A 15,648-nucleotide genomic window follows, 5' to 3' on the forward strand; every position below is an offset into this window, starting at 1 on the left:
GGTGCCTACTGTGTGCTAGGCAAAGCACTTTAAAAAAAAGGTCTTATCTTCTATTTTAGAATCAATACAAAATCATTTCCAAGGCAGAAGAGCAGTAAGGACTAGGCAATTGGGGTTAAGTGACTTGCCCAGGGTTATACAACTAGGAATGAGGCCAGATTTGAACCCAATCCTTCCTATTCCACTCCTGGCACTCTATCCACTGAGCCATGTGGCTGTCCCTAAAATCATTTTTATACAGATTTGGGAACTACCAAGAGAAAGGATTCTAAAAGTCCCAACTTACCTTCTTGGTATCCATTGTCATGGGGATCATCAGAGCTCACCAACCAAAATAAGTACTTCTGAAAATATACACTAAGATGTAAACACCAATTATCAAGCAGGAAAAAGAAGTTATCACCTAATCCATCTAAATCAAAGAAGGATGTGTGCCAATTAAAGGAAACTGGACCAAGTTAACTTGTTTTATCTGGAATTCATTTTGGATCCAACTTGGTTGGGAAAGATTAGCACTAAAGAATGCAAAACCATTCCGAAGACCTTTAAAAAGTCCCTCACTGGTGGCCTTTGAGGGGTGAATGTGTGCGTGCTATTCCTCAGTCCCTCTGGCCTCATTGACCAAATTCTGGGCTTCAGTTACTTTCCTGTCCTCTACTCCCTGCTGGAATTGATTCTCAGAATAAGTTTCTAATTAGAATAGGGTTCTACAGGTTCATGTTGGACTCCAGAGTTTTCCAAACATTCCATCTAGGTCTGTCCCTGGGGTGAGTGAAGGAAGTGTTCCTACTGAGCAAGCTTCGATTCTCCCAGGCTCCAAGGTTGGTGTAGACCCAAGGTCCTGGCATGGAACTGGAGAACATGCATTGGAAAATGCCAGAACCTCCAAACCCTTTTGAAATTTAATCTCATTCTTCTCATGCTAACACAATTTCCAATGAAGCTAACAGAACACTTTTTCTAAGAGAGGACAGGGTGGGTAATAATTTTGATCTGGTCTCACAGGTCATGTTCAATAAATGCAAGAAAGTTAGACCTTATCTAGATAGAAAGTTGGGGAAGGTCTGGAAATCACCTTGTTGAATTGGATTCATTACATTCCCGTGTGTCAGACTTTGTACCAGGTACCAAATATGTACAAAGACTAAAGCTAAATTGTCCCATTAGTTCTGTTACATGCAAACATGGTTTAAAAATATATTTTTTATGTAAAAGAGAGGCAAAGAATAAAACATATGTCCACAGAGATATAGTCACTGAAAAGAATTTGCCAGTCAGTGTTTTAAGAAGTCATCCAAATAATTAAGCCACAAAAGCAGATTGTTTCCATTTAAGGGTGTTTGGCCAACTCTGCTCTGATTTGTACATGTATTCGTAGAAGAAATGACAATTCATAATTCTATCATATAGGGTATCAGAATGATTTGCAAAGGTTTCTGAATATTGAAGCCCTTTGATTACATGTAAAATTTTTTGATCTATGACACAATTTTCACAGCTTGAGGTATGATCAATGGCCAGTTAGTGTTTTAACCCTTCTGATGGGTGCTTTGTGCTGAAGAAGATGCTGATGATAAACTCTGGGCATTCTTGGGTTTCTGCTTTCCATTTTTCAACTATCTTGCAAGAAGTCTTTCTCCTTGGGTATATTGGTCCAGAAATGGCATAATTTTCTTCATGCATTCTGTGTCCTATTTTTTGAAGCACAATAACAGGAAAAATGGGAAAAGATCATAAAGATTTCTTTTTACAATAAATGTTTATTCTTCCATTACAGTGAAGCCACTCCATTTGGGCTCTAACAACAAGACCTCCGAAGTGCTATATGAGGAAATAAAAATGGTCTCTAAAAAATGAAAAACAAAGATAAGAATAGCTGGATTAGTATATCTTCAGAGGAGATTTATATTGAAGGTGAAGCGATTTTGAAATAGAGATCCTCAAACTATTTGAAAGAGAAGAGGATACCAAAAGCTTGGTAAAAACCTTAGAACTTGTTTAAAAAAAAAAACCAATGACAAAAAGAGGTAATTGAGTATATATGAACAGCAACAAATAAATGCTTGTTGACTTTGTTTTTAAATTCGGGTCTCATTAACTCTTATCTCAGTGCCAATGATTCCCAAATATACATATTCACTATTTGCTGTTATCTCTCTCCTGAGTTCTAATACTAATCATCAGCTCTTTTAGATACTACTACCTTTATGAAGCACCACAAGAGTTTCCTGTACAACCTGCCCATAATGTAATTCATTCTCTCTTCTCCTAGACCCAACTTCTTTGACATCATTATCTTTCAAGTCATTGAGGTTTATCCTCAACTTCTCACCTTCCCTTACTCCCCATAGCCAATCTGTTGTCAAGTGTCATCTATTCCATCTCCACAGTGTCCCTTGCATCTGTCCCCTTCTCACTAGACACAGGGCCACCATGTTGGTTCAGAACCTTCTCTCTTCTTACCTGGCTATTGAAATAGCCTCATCAGTCTTCTTGTCCGTAGTCTCTCTGTGTGTATGTGTGGTAAGTGCCACCATGTGATAACATGGTGGCTCTCACCATATTAATCACCAATTTATATGTGCTTGTATATAAATTAAGAAACTGAGGCCCAGAAAAATTAAGTGACTTGCCTAGTAATAACAATTATTAGCATTTATATAGCATTTACCATGTCCCAGGCACTGGGCTAAGAGCTTTACAAATATTGTCAATATTTGATGCTAACAACAACCCTGGGAGGTAGGTGCTTTATTATTCCCATTTTTTTCTTTTTAAAAAACCTTTACCTCCCATCTTAGAGTCAATATTGTGTACTGATTCCAGGGCAGAAGGATAGAAAAGACTAGGCAATTGGGATTAAGTGACTTGCCCAGGGTCACACAGCAAGGAAGTGTCTGAGATCAGACATGAACCTAGGACCTCTCATCTCTGGGCCTGGTTCTCAATCATCCACTGAGCCACCTGGCTCTCTCCCAGGCTCTATTATCTCCATTTTACAGAAGAAATTGAAGCAATCATAGGTTAAATGATTTGTCAAAGGTCACACGGTAAGTATCTGAAGCCAGATTTGAACTGAGATCTTTCTGACTTCAGGAAGCTAAGTGATAGTGGACAGAGCACTGGGCCTCAAGTCAAGAAGACTTGATTTCAAATCTGTCTTCAGGCACTTACTAGTCATTTAACCTTGTTTGCCTCAGTTTCCTCATTTCTAACATGAACTAGAGAAGGAAATGATAAGTCATTTCAGTATCTCTCCCAATAAAACCCTAAATGGATTCAGACACAACTGAAACAACTAAATATCACCACCAGTTTCCTGACTTCAAGTCCAGGACTCTATCCACTGTGCCACTGAGCTTCTAGTGCCAGCCTAATGTAGATCATAGAGTAAATGGCAATAAGCAGGAATTGGAACACAGAGTCTCAGACTTATTGGGCAGATAACTTCAATCACTTTCATCACGAATGGCATCCCTTTCCCCTAAACAATACGCCTCTTCCTGTGCTTCTGATTTGGGTTTGGGCTACGTAGACCCTTTGGACAAAGTTTGTTTGCCAGATCTCTAAACCAAGATTTACTCTTAGCTAATGATGAAGTCTTTTTTTAAATTTGAAAATTTTTATTTAATTAATTGATTTAGACTATTTTTCCATGGTTACAAGATTCATGTTCTTTCCCTCCCCTCCTCCTACCCTCCTCCTGTAGCCAACTAGCAGTTCCACTGGGTTTTAATGTATCATTGATCCAGACCTACTTCCATATTATTAATATTTACACTAGAGTGATCATTTAGAGTCTACACCCCCCATCATATCCCCATCGACCCATGTGGTCAAGCAGTTGTTTTTCTTCTTTGATTCTACTCCCACAGTTCTTTCTCTGGATATGGATAGTGTTCTTTCTCATAAGTTTCTCCGGATTGTCCAGGATCATTGCATTGCTGCTAGTAGAGAAGTCCATTACATTCAATTGTACTGCGGTGTCTCAGTCTCTGTGTACAAAGTTCTCCTGGTTCTGCTCTTTTCACTCTCCATCCGTTCCTGGAGGTTGTTCAGGTTCACATGGAATTCCTCCAGTTAATGATGAAGTCTCTTGATGAATCACCTTTGTGCTCCAACCATACTTTCCCACATAACCATATCTACCTAAGTGAAAGGTATGTTTTCTCTATAACAGAGAATCCCATGACCCATAAAGCAACATCACAGTGACAAATGGCACATGATCGCAAGAGTATAGAAACATCACGACAGAAGTTGGAAAGACTCATTTTTCCATCACAGGGGTTATTAGATGAGTTGGAAATTGCCAATGTTAATCCAAGAACCAGGATTAAGTTAAGGAAAAGACTGTTTGCCTTTTAAAATGATCAGAATTTGCTCACTGGGGACTAGATTTCCTTTGCTTTCTGTGTCTGTTTCATTCAGAAAGGTCTCCAAAAACTGGATCTAATTTGGATTCTTCATCTAATTACTTTCCTTCTGCTAACTCTGGAGGCAGGGCGGGAAGAAGTCCGTGCTTATTGTATCTTGTGACTGCCATACCACAGCTGCCTACCATTTGAGCTCACTGTCATAGATAGATTTCCTGTTAACATTAAAATAATAAATGCTGACTTTATAGCAGTTTCCGGATCCTAGTATTTCTCTGTGCTAAACAAAGATTAGGTATAAACTCCCTGTGAGTTTGATGTGGTAAAGTTGAGGAGGATCCTAAAAGTAGGAAGATATTTCAGAGATAATTACGAAGAATTATGCTTGCCCTCCAGTGCAATGTGGCATATGATTTGAGCAATTCTCAAGCATCTCTCCCTTCCCAAGTATTATGTGGAAAGGGATCACTGGCTCTCATGATGCTCATATCTTTTTTTGGCCCACAAGGGAACAATCACTCTAGTTTCATACTTCTCAAAGTCTTGTTTTCTATGGAAAGGGTTATGGAGTTCAGATTAGTCTGAGACTGACTGTACCCCTGCCCAAATGGCCCAAGAGAGCTTCAATTCCTATTGCCTCAGCAAATTCATAAAGCCCAGGATATTTGTTCTCGAAGGGGCCTTAGAAACCTTCATCTAACTTCTTGTTTTAAAGATGAGGAAACTGAGTCTTAAAGGGCTTATGAATTGCCTGAGATCATATTATAAATTAGTGGCAAATGTGAACTGGAACAACCTCCAGGAATTGATGCAAAGTGAAAGGAAGAGAACCAGGAGAACATTGTACACAGAGACTGATACACTGTGGTACAATCCGATGTAATGGACTTCTCCACTAGCAGCAATGCAATGATCCAGGACAATTCTGAGAGTCTTATGAGAAAGAACACTATCCACATCCAGAGGAAGACCTGTGGGAGTAGATACACAGAAGAAAAAAATTTGCTTGATCACATGGTTCAATGGGGATATGATTGGGGATATAGACTCTATCACTCTAGTACAAATATCAATAATATGGAAATAGGTCTTGATCAATGACACATGCAAAACCCAGTGGAATTGAACATCAGCTATGGGAGGGGAGGGAAAGAACATGAATCTTGTAACCATGGAAAAATATTCCAAATTAATCAATTAAATAAAAATTTCCAAAAAAAAATAAATAAGTAGCAAGGCTTGAATAGAACCCAGATCTTCTGACCATTGTACTCCCCCCACCACTCAATGTCCAATGTTTTTCTCCTATAGTATAGTATGTAACATGTGGTCATTCCCCTAGTAGTATGGAACTAGAATGTTGGAATGTATTCTAGTAGTAAAGGAAATTTCTAAACTGAGATAGTTTTAAAAAAATTTATTTTCAGTTCTGAATTCTCTCCATTATTCATCCCCTCTCCCAGCCATTGAGAAAATAAGGAAAACAAAAAACCATGACAAATATGTATAGTCATCCAACACAAATTCCCACTTTAACCATGTAGGGGATAAAAAGAAAAGAAGAAAAAGATGAAAATATACTTCAACCTGTACTTTGAATTCATCATTTTCAATCTGGAGGTGTATAGCATGTTATAGCATACACACACATATGTTGAAGTTCACAACAAGGAAACTGAGAGGAAGTGTGCCATAGTAGTTAGAGGTTTGGGTGCAAGTCCTGCCTCTGAGACATACTGACTGTGTGATTCTGATCAAGTCCCTTAAACTCAGTGTTCTAAACAACTTGTAAATTGCAGAGATGGTGTTATTATTGTTTAGTTGTTTTAGTCTTGTCTGACTCTTCATGATCCCATTTGGGATTTTCTTGACTGATATACTAAAGTAGTTTTCCTTTTTTTCCTCCAGTTCATTTTACAGATAAGGAAACTGAGGCAAACGGGGTTAAATGCCTTGCCCAGGGTCATATAGCTAGTAAATGTCTAAGGCCAGATTTGAACTCAAGAGGAGTCTTCTTGACTCCTGACCCACATCTTTATCCATTGCACCACTAGAGATAGTATATTTTTTTCACCTAGGAGATATGATGGATAAACTGAGGGATCTAGTACGGTCAGGAAACCAGCCTCAGACATTTACTAGGAATCTGATCCTGGGTAAGTCACTTAAGTGACTAAACAGGAGCAAGTTTCCTCATCTGCAAAATGGGGATAATAGCACTTTCCTCCCATAATTGTTTTGAGGATCAAATGAGATATTTTATAAAGTACTTTGCAAACCTTTAAGCTGCTCTGTAAATACTATTTATGGTTGTTCCAATGAGTTTATACCAGTAATCTAAAATTACAGATCTTCTTAACTTTTTTTTTTTTTTTTTTTTTTTCATGTTAGATTTGTTTTTATTTTGGAGTTTGGGTTTTATATGAATATTCTCTTATAACAATGTCCAATACTGTAAGTATGTTTTGCATGATAATACATGTATAAACCAGATCAAATTATTTGCTTTCTCTGAAGGAGAAAAGAAGGGAGGGAGACAATTTGGATCTAATAATGTTGGAAAATGTATGTTGAAAGTTATTACATGTAATTGAGATCACAGAATATCTTTAAAAAAAAAGAGGAGGTGTTTGAAACTGTCAGGTCTTTTTGAATGCCTTTTCAGCCAAAGAACTTTCTCTTCAGTACCTGGTAAGACAAATGGAAACCAGTTACAGATTGTTCATGCATGTTTCACAGTCCCTTGAAGGTACTTTCTCTTACACATCATCATGACTCCTCCCAAAGCAAGCTTTTCAGGTTTTCTATGTGGGAGGGTAGCATCAACTGAGCTAGCTGATGGGTTCTATACATACATCAGGCCCCGGGTATATGAGTATTTTTTTCATGATAGAAGATATAAATAACTATCATATGCCTAATATCTGTACATTGAATGTATGTGTGCACACATATCCACTTCTAGATAAGTCTATGTCTATCTATAGAAATGCAGATGAATAGATATTCTAGAATAGACTCTGCTAATAATTCTGGGAGAATAATAGACACAAGCCATACTTCAGCTTTAAGAGATTTTCCCTTGAGATCTACTTCTGGATAGGACATAATGAGTCAGAGAGTATAAGAAAAATCTGAATTCCTTTTTAAGGGACAGGCTGCCTCAAATATGAATCCAGCCTCTGTGTGAGTCTGGAGTTCCCCTTGTAGAAAGAGATTTGGAGTACCAGTAACAAATATAGTCTAAAATTTGGCCAAGAATCAAATTCAAACTCATTGACTGATAGTTTGGTTTTTTCAGTTGTTGGTTTTCTTTTATTTTCAGATTCCATTCTCTTCCCTTTCTTGAGTATCAGGGCATTTGCCCATCTCCAATTGTTCAGGTCCTTACATTTTTTTCAATGAACAAAAGCTAGTTTTCTTTTCTTCTCTCCTCCCTGCCTCCATTAAAAAAAAATAAAAAGAAAAACTCATAACAAATACACATAATTAAGCAAGACAAAATTTTAATTGGCCTTGTTCAAACATACACATATGTAATGTGTGTGCATGTGTGTGCATGAACCTGGCTGTGCTACTCTGAGACTTCTCTGACTCACTTATCCACCATACTTCCCCTGCCTTAAGTGCCTTCAGATCCTCCTACCCTCTAACAACTTGTTAACTTCCTTTTGAGTTTTTTCTTCCCTCCTTACAGTATAAGCTCCTTGAGGTCAGCTACTGTCTTTCTTTTTTTTTTTTTTGTATTTGTATCCTCAACATCTGGCACAGTGCCTGGCACACAGTTGGTATCCAATAAATGTTTATCTATTATTTAATAATGTTTATTTTAGGTATACATATGGGTCTCGGTATGTATATCAAATTCTGCACCCAAGACTATCACCTCTCTGTCAGGAGGTGGGTAATATGATTTATTATGAGTCCTCATGAATCATGGTTGATTAGACTTCTTTAGTCTTTCAAAGACTTTGTATAAATTGTTCTTCTGGTCCTTCTCACTTCACTTTGCATTAGATTATCCAAGTCTTCCCATGTTTCTCAGAACCTATCCCTTTCATTATTTTTTTTTCTTTTCTTTTTTAACCTTTTCCTCCTGTTTTAGAATTAATACTAAATATTAGTTCTGAGGCAGAAGAGCAATAAGAGCTAGGCATTTGGGGTTAAATGACTTGCCCAGAGTCGTATAGTTAGGATGTTTCTGAAGCTAGATTTGAAATCAGGACTTCCCATCTCCAAGTGTGTCTCTCTCTCCACTGAGCCACCTAGTTGCCCCCACCTTTCATTATTTTTATGGCACAAAAGTACTCCATCACATTCATGTACTATAACTTGTTCAGCCATTCCTCAACTGGCACTCTATTAGTTTCCATTCCTTTGTCACAACAAAAAGACCTAGTACAAGTATTTTAGTACATGTGGATAGTTTTCCTTTTTCTTTGATCTCTTTGGGTTATAGATTGGGGTAGGGGGTTTTGCTGGGCAAAATATAAGAACAGTTCAGGAACTTTGGGAGTTTGCTTTTCCAAGTTGCTTTCTATAATGGCTAGACCAGTTCACAACGTGTTCCAGAATTCATCGATATGACTATTTTCCCATAGCAACTCCTCCTATATTTTGATTTTCCTTTTTTGTCACTTGCTGATCTGAGGGGAGTGCAACTGAAATTCAGTTACTTTAATTTGCATTTCCCTAATTGTTAATAAGATGAAGAATTTTTTTAATTGGCTGTAAGTAGCTTGAAATTCTTTTGAAAACTTCCTATTCATATCTACCCCCCACCTTTTTTTTCTTTTACTCCCTTTCCAAGACAGAAGAATGGTAAGAGCTAGACAATGGGGGTCAAGTGACTTGCCCATGGTCACACAGCTGGGAAGTATCTAAGGTCAGATTTGAACCCTGGACCTTCATCTCTAGGCCTGACTCTCAATCCACTGAGCCACCCAACTTCCTCGTTATTGGTATCTTTTTACCAATTATCAGTTGAGGAATAATTCTCGAGTTAACTTCTAGTATATTTTGAAAATGAGATGCATAATGGTGAATTCATTTCCAGTGAAAAGGAAATTAAAGCAATCACTATGAGCTGTTTTGCCCAATTACATGACAATAAATTTGACAATCTAGGTAAAATGGACAAATATTTACAAAAATAAAAATTGCCTATATTAACAAATGAGGAAATAAAATACTTAAATAATTCCATCTCAGAAAAAGAAAATGAATGAACCATCAATGAACTCTGTAAAAAACATCCACAGGGCCGGGATTATATCAAATTATATCAAAATGAATTATATCAAACATTTAAAGACTAAGTAATATTAATACTATATAAACAATTTGGCAAAATAAGCAAAGTAGGAGTCCTACCCATTTCTTTTTATGACATAAATATGGTGCTGATACCTGAACCAGGAAGACCAAAAACAGAAAAAGAAAATTAGAGACCAATTTCCTTAATGAATACTGATGCAAAAATCTTATATGAAAATACTAGCAAAGAGATTACAGCAATATATCACAAGGATCATTCACTATGATCAGGTGGGATATAAACCAGGAATGCAAGGCTGCTTTAATAATAGGAAAACTATCAGCATAATTGACCATATCAATAATAAAACTAACAGAAATCACATGATTATCTCAGCAGATGCAGAAAAAGCCTTTGACAAAATATAACACTCATTCTAGAAAGCATAGGAATAAAAGGGCCTTTCCTTAATATAGTAAGTAGCTATTTAAAACCATCAGCAAGTGTCATCTGCAATGGGGAAAAGTTCAAAGACTTCCCAATAAGATCAGAAGTGAAGCAGGGATGCCCATTATCACTATTTAATATTATACTAGAAATATTAGCTTTAGCAATAAGAAGAAAAAGAAATCAAAGGAGTTAAAGTAGGCAATGAAGAAACTAAACTATCATTCTTTGTAGATGATATGATAGTATGCTTAGAGAATCCTAGAAAATCAACTAAAAACTAGTGGAAATAATAACTTTAGCAAAGTTGCAGGATACAAAATAAACCCACATAAATCATCAGCATTTCTACATATTTCCAACAAAGCCCAGCAGCAAGAGTTAGAAAGAGAAATTCTATTTAAAATCACCCTAGACAACATAAAATACTTGGGAATCTATTTGCCAAGATAAACACAGGAATTATATGAACACAATTATAAAACACTTTTCACGCAAATAAAGTTAGATCTAAACAATTAGAAAAAGATTAATTGTTCATGGGTAGGTTGAGCTAATATAATAAAAATGACAGTCCTATCTAAATTAATTTCCTTATTCAGTGCCATATCAATCAAACTTCCAAAAAGCTATTTTATGGAACTAGAAAAATAATAAAATTAATCTGGAAAAACAAAAAGTCAAGAATATCAAGGAAACTAATGAAAAAATGTAAAGGATTGTGGCCTAATAATACCAGATCTTAAACTGTACTATGAAGTAGTAATCATCAAAACAATCTGGTACTGGCTAAGAAATAGAAAGGTGGACTAATGGAATAGGGTAAGGGTAAATGGTCTCAGCAATCTAATGTTTGATAAACCCAAAGATCCAAGTTTTGGGGATAAGAACTTGTTATTTGACAAAAACTGCTGGGAAAACTGGGGAAAAGTATGACAAAAATTAGATATAGATCAATTTATCACACACTATACCAAGATAAGGTCAAAATGGATATATAATTTTGGCATAAAGGATGATATTATAAGCAATTAGGGGAACATGGAATCATTTACCTGTCAAATCTATGGAGAAGGGAAGACTTTATGACCAAACAAGATATAGAGAATATTATAAGATGTAAAATGAATAATTTTGATTATAAAAATTTGATTAAAAAGTTTTTGTACAAACAAAACCACTGTCAAAAATTAGAAGGGAAACAATACTGGGAAAAATATTTTATAACAAATTTCTCTGGTAAAGGTCTCATTTCTCAAATATATAAAGAACTAAATCAAATTTATAAGAATGCAAGTCATTTCCCAATTAACAAAAGGTCAAAGGATTTGAATAAGCAATTTTAAATGAAGAAATCAAACTTCTCAATAGTCATATAAAAATGTTCTAAATCACTCTTGATTAGGAACATGCAAATTAAAACAATTTTGAGGTACCACCTTACATCTATCAGACTAGCCAATATAATAGTAAAGTGATAAATGTTGGAGGAGATGTGGCAAAATAGGGACACTAATGCATTGCTAATGGAGCTGTGAACGGAATCAACCATTCTAGAATGCAGTTTGGAATTGGGGCCAAAGGGTTGTAAAACAATGCATACCTTTAGATCCTGTAATACCACTGCTAGGTCTCTATTCCAAAGAGATTGGAAAAAAAAAAAAAGGTGGAGGGAAGGGTCTACTTGTACAAAAATATTTATAGCAGTTCTTTTTTTCTGNTCTCTTGGTATCCCCTGCTATTTACCCCCTCTTTCCCATCCCCCATGCCATCTTAGATTATTTAGTGTTCCACCCTCACCCTGTAAATTATTCTTCTGATTACTATAATAGTGAATATTATAATAGTGAATAGAGTTCACTACAGAGAATTAAACATAACATTTCTCTACATAGGAATACAGATAATTAGATCTCACTGAGGCCCTTAAAAAGGCAAATTTAAAAATTACAAGTTTTCTTTCTTTTCCCTCTGTATCTTATTTACCTTTTCAGGTTTCTCTCGATTTTTGTGGTTCGATATCAAACTTTCCATTCAGCCCTGGTCTTTTCTGTGCAAATACCTGGAATTCTTCAATTTTGTTGAATGCCCATACTTTCCCCTGGAAATATATAGTCAATTTTGATGGGTAGTTGATCCGTGGTTGCAGGCCCAGCTCTCTTGCCTTTCTGAATATTGTATTCCAAGCCTTACGGTCTTTTAGTGTGGAGGCTGCCAGATCCTGTGTGATCCTGATTGGTGCTCCTTGATATTTGAATTGTCTCTTTCTGGCTTCTTGTAAGATTTTTTCTTTTGCTTGAAAGCTTTTGAATTTGGCAATAATATTTCTAACCGATTTCTTCTCTGGGTCGAATATGGTGGGTGTTCTATGGATCCTTTCGATGTCTATATTGCCCTCTTGTTGTAGGACTTCAGGGCAATTTTGCTGAATAATTTCTTTTAGTACGGAGTCCAGGTTTCTATTAATTTCTGGGTTTTCTGGAAGACCAATTATTCTCAAATTGTCTCTTCTAGACCGGTTTTCTTGGTCTGTCACTCTCTCATTGAGATATTTCATATTTCCTTCTATTTTTTCAGTCTTTTGACTTTGTTTTATTTGTTCTTGTTGTCTTGAGAGATCATTGGTTTCTAATTGCTCGACTCTAGCCTTTAGGGACTGGTTATCGGCTATAATCTTTTGGTTTTCGGCTATAATCTTTTGGTATTCCTTTTCAATCTTGTCATTTCTGGTGTTCAATTTGCTTATCAGTTCATTTGATTTCTGAGCCTCACTTTCCAATTGCAAGATTCTACCTTTTAAACTGTTATTTTCTTGCCAGATCTCTTCCATTTTCCTCAGAATCTCAGTTTTGAACTCTTCCATAGCTTGTGAGGAGTTTTCCTTATTTGAGGAGGGTCCGGATGCTTGTTTGTTCTCCTCTGTTTGCTCGGTTGTCTGGATTTTCTCTGTGTAAAAGCTGTCGAGTGTTAAAGACTTCTTCTTTTTGTTATTATTCTTTCTCTTCTGAACCTCCTGATGCTGAGTAGCCATCATTAGCCCAGCAGCTTCTCAGCTTTATCCTCGGGCTCAGTGTCTGTTCCCAATCTATTGGCTCCTGAGGTCTGAATTCTGGTTTTTTCCAAGGTCAAGCCCCCTGGTGGGCCCTCTTGCTTGATCCTCTGCTGGAGGTTTCTTTACAAGTCTCAGGGCGCTGTTTCCACAGTCGTATACCCGTCTGCACTGGTTCCCCACTTAGGCTTAGTTCTGCCTCCACCCACGCCTCTACTCAGCCGGCACTCTGCTCGCCCAGCGTCCTGCTCCGGCGCGCGCGCTCAGATTTCGCGTGCTTTTTTTGACTTAATGGGGTCCTAAGTCTTGCTGCTCTCAGGAACAGGTCCCGGAGCTGCTGATGACTCGATGGGTGCCCCAAACTTGCTCTATTTCTTTTTAGCTGGGTTCGGAGCTATAGGTGAGTGTGGAGGGGGTGGGGGTGGGGCGGTTGCTCAGCTCGTGATTGAGTGAGTGAGAGCCCTTTTTAGCTTGGAAATGTCTCGATTCCACGTACCTTCCACGCTGTGCCCTGTTGTGGGGTTCCTCCGTTCGTCTGGACTTGTTTTTATGTCCCCTTGAGGAGTTTTGTATGTTTCGGTCAGGAGAGGTTAAGAGCTGCTTCTTACTCTGCCGCCATCTTAACCCGGAACTCTTCTTAACTTTTGAAAAGAAATTCCATTAAAAAGGAAGACCATGTATGGATATTGCTACTGGATTTCACCTTCAACAGTCTGAACCTATACATAGAAAGTTAACTAAACTATATTAAATCGTTTTGCCCTTTGCTAACTTCCACCTAGGTCATGTGCTTGCCTCCTACATTGGAGTCTGACCTTTCTCCTAGGTTCAGAGAAAATTCCAGGGATGCACAGTCTTTCTCAACTTGCAAGATTTGTACAAGTCACAACTCAGGCAGATTTGGTGCTGAGACAGCTTCCACACCCCACTGAAAGAACTTTAAGACCTATTTGTGGTATTAAGAGTAATTCTGGATTCTTTTTTGCCTCTGGGGATTCCAGCATTGCCTTAGTGACTGGCACACTTCAACACATTTCAAGATGTAACCTTTATTTTCTCGTGAAAACTGGCTTCCTGTCCATCAAAAATGAAACCAAAGGAAAACTTACAGGCCTATCTGTCCTACTGAGTGGTTATATAAATACCATTCATAAAGCACTGTGCTAGCTGGTCTAACACAAGAAACTTGTTTGATCTTGTTTTCTATGAAATGGCCTTTACTTTCTACGCAAATGATTGCTGCCACATTTTGGAGTGAGTTGTCTTCATTAGCAATGCTCATTTGTTTTGAGCAATTTGTGTTCCAAACTGCTTATATATGATATAATAGCTTATGAATAAGTAGGAGCCACAGACTTTGCAATATTCTTTGTGAACATACATACATATTTCCCCCAACCAAATGACTCTGACTTTTGTCCTTTCACTTTCTATCTTTCAAAATCTCTTGATCAGTTCTAGTGATGCCTCCAAATTTGTAGCATATATTTAAAAACCAGAAACTAGTAAAGGACCTTAGAAATCACTTTTTCTTTTTTTTCTGGAGAGAAGGTGGCATGGTTCAGAAGTCTGATTTCCTATGTTGTAAGGAACTCCTAGTGGGGAAACTTGCAGATGTGTACATGCTTTGCAAGACACGGTCATAGAGAACAACCCAGGATTCTCAGAGGCTAAATAATTTACCCAAGGTTACAAAGCTTCTAGTGTTAGAGACATAGGTCCTCATTATTCCAAAGCCAGTTTATCCATGATGACTCTCCTTCTCTTTTTTCTTTATTATTTCTAATAAAAATTTTATATTTAATTAATTAATTTAGATCCTCCTCCCCATGGTTACATGATTCATGTTCTTTCCCTCCCCTTCTCTCTCTTCCCTCCTGTAGCCAACAAACAATTCCATTGAGTTTTACATGTATCATTGCTCAAAACCTATTTCCATATTATTAATATTTGCACTAGGGTGATCGTTTAGAGTCTACATCCCCAATCACATCCCTATTGAACCAAGTGATCAAGCAAATGTTTTTCTTCTGCGTTTCTACTCCCACAGTTCTTTCTCTGGGTGTGGATAGCGTTCTTTCTCATCAGTCCCTCAGAACTGTCCTGGGTCATTGCATCCCTTCTCTTTTTACAGGGGAGGAATATGAGGCTCACAAGAGGAATTTGTTAGTGGCAATCTATTACTAAAGCCTAGTCTCCTGACTCTTAGCCTAGAATTCCATCCAGTCCCTCACTCTTCCTCTCTAAATGAGGGATGTAATACTCTATAAAACCAACAGGAGACATGTCAGCTGTATGTAGAAGGCAGTTAGGTGGATCCACTCTGGATCTTCATGAGTTTGTTGGGATCAAAATATCAGTAAAATATTGATTGAGAATTTACTATGGTGCTTTTGTTGTGAAGCAAGCATTTATGTCAAAAATAACATGGATTAAGTGCCTTCCATGTGCCAGGAACTGTGCTAAGCACTGGGGATGAGAAGTATAAGAGAAGTTTACAATCTAATGTTATGGTGATG

Source organism: Gracilinanus agilis, chromosome 1, assembly GCF_016433145.1.
Source record: "Gracilinanus agilis isolate LMUSP501 chromosome 1, AgileGrace, whole genome shotgun sequence".
In the NCBI taxonomy this organism is placed as follows: domain Eukaryota; kingdom Metazoa; phylum Chordata; class Mammalia; order Didelphimorphia; family Didelphidae; genus Gracilinanus; species Gracilinanus agilis.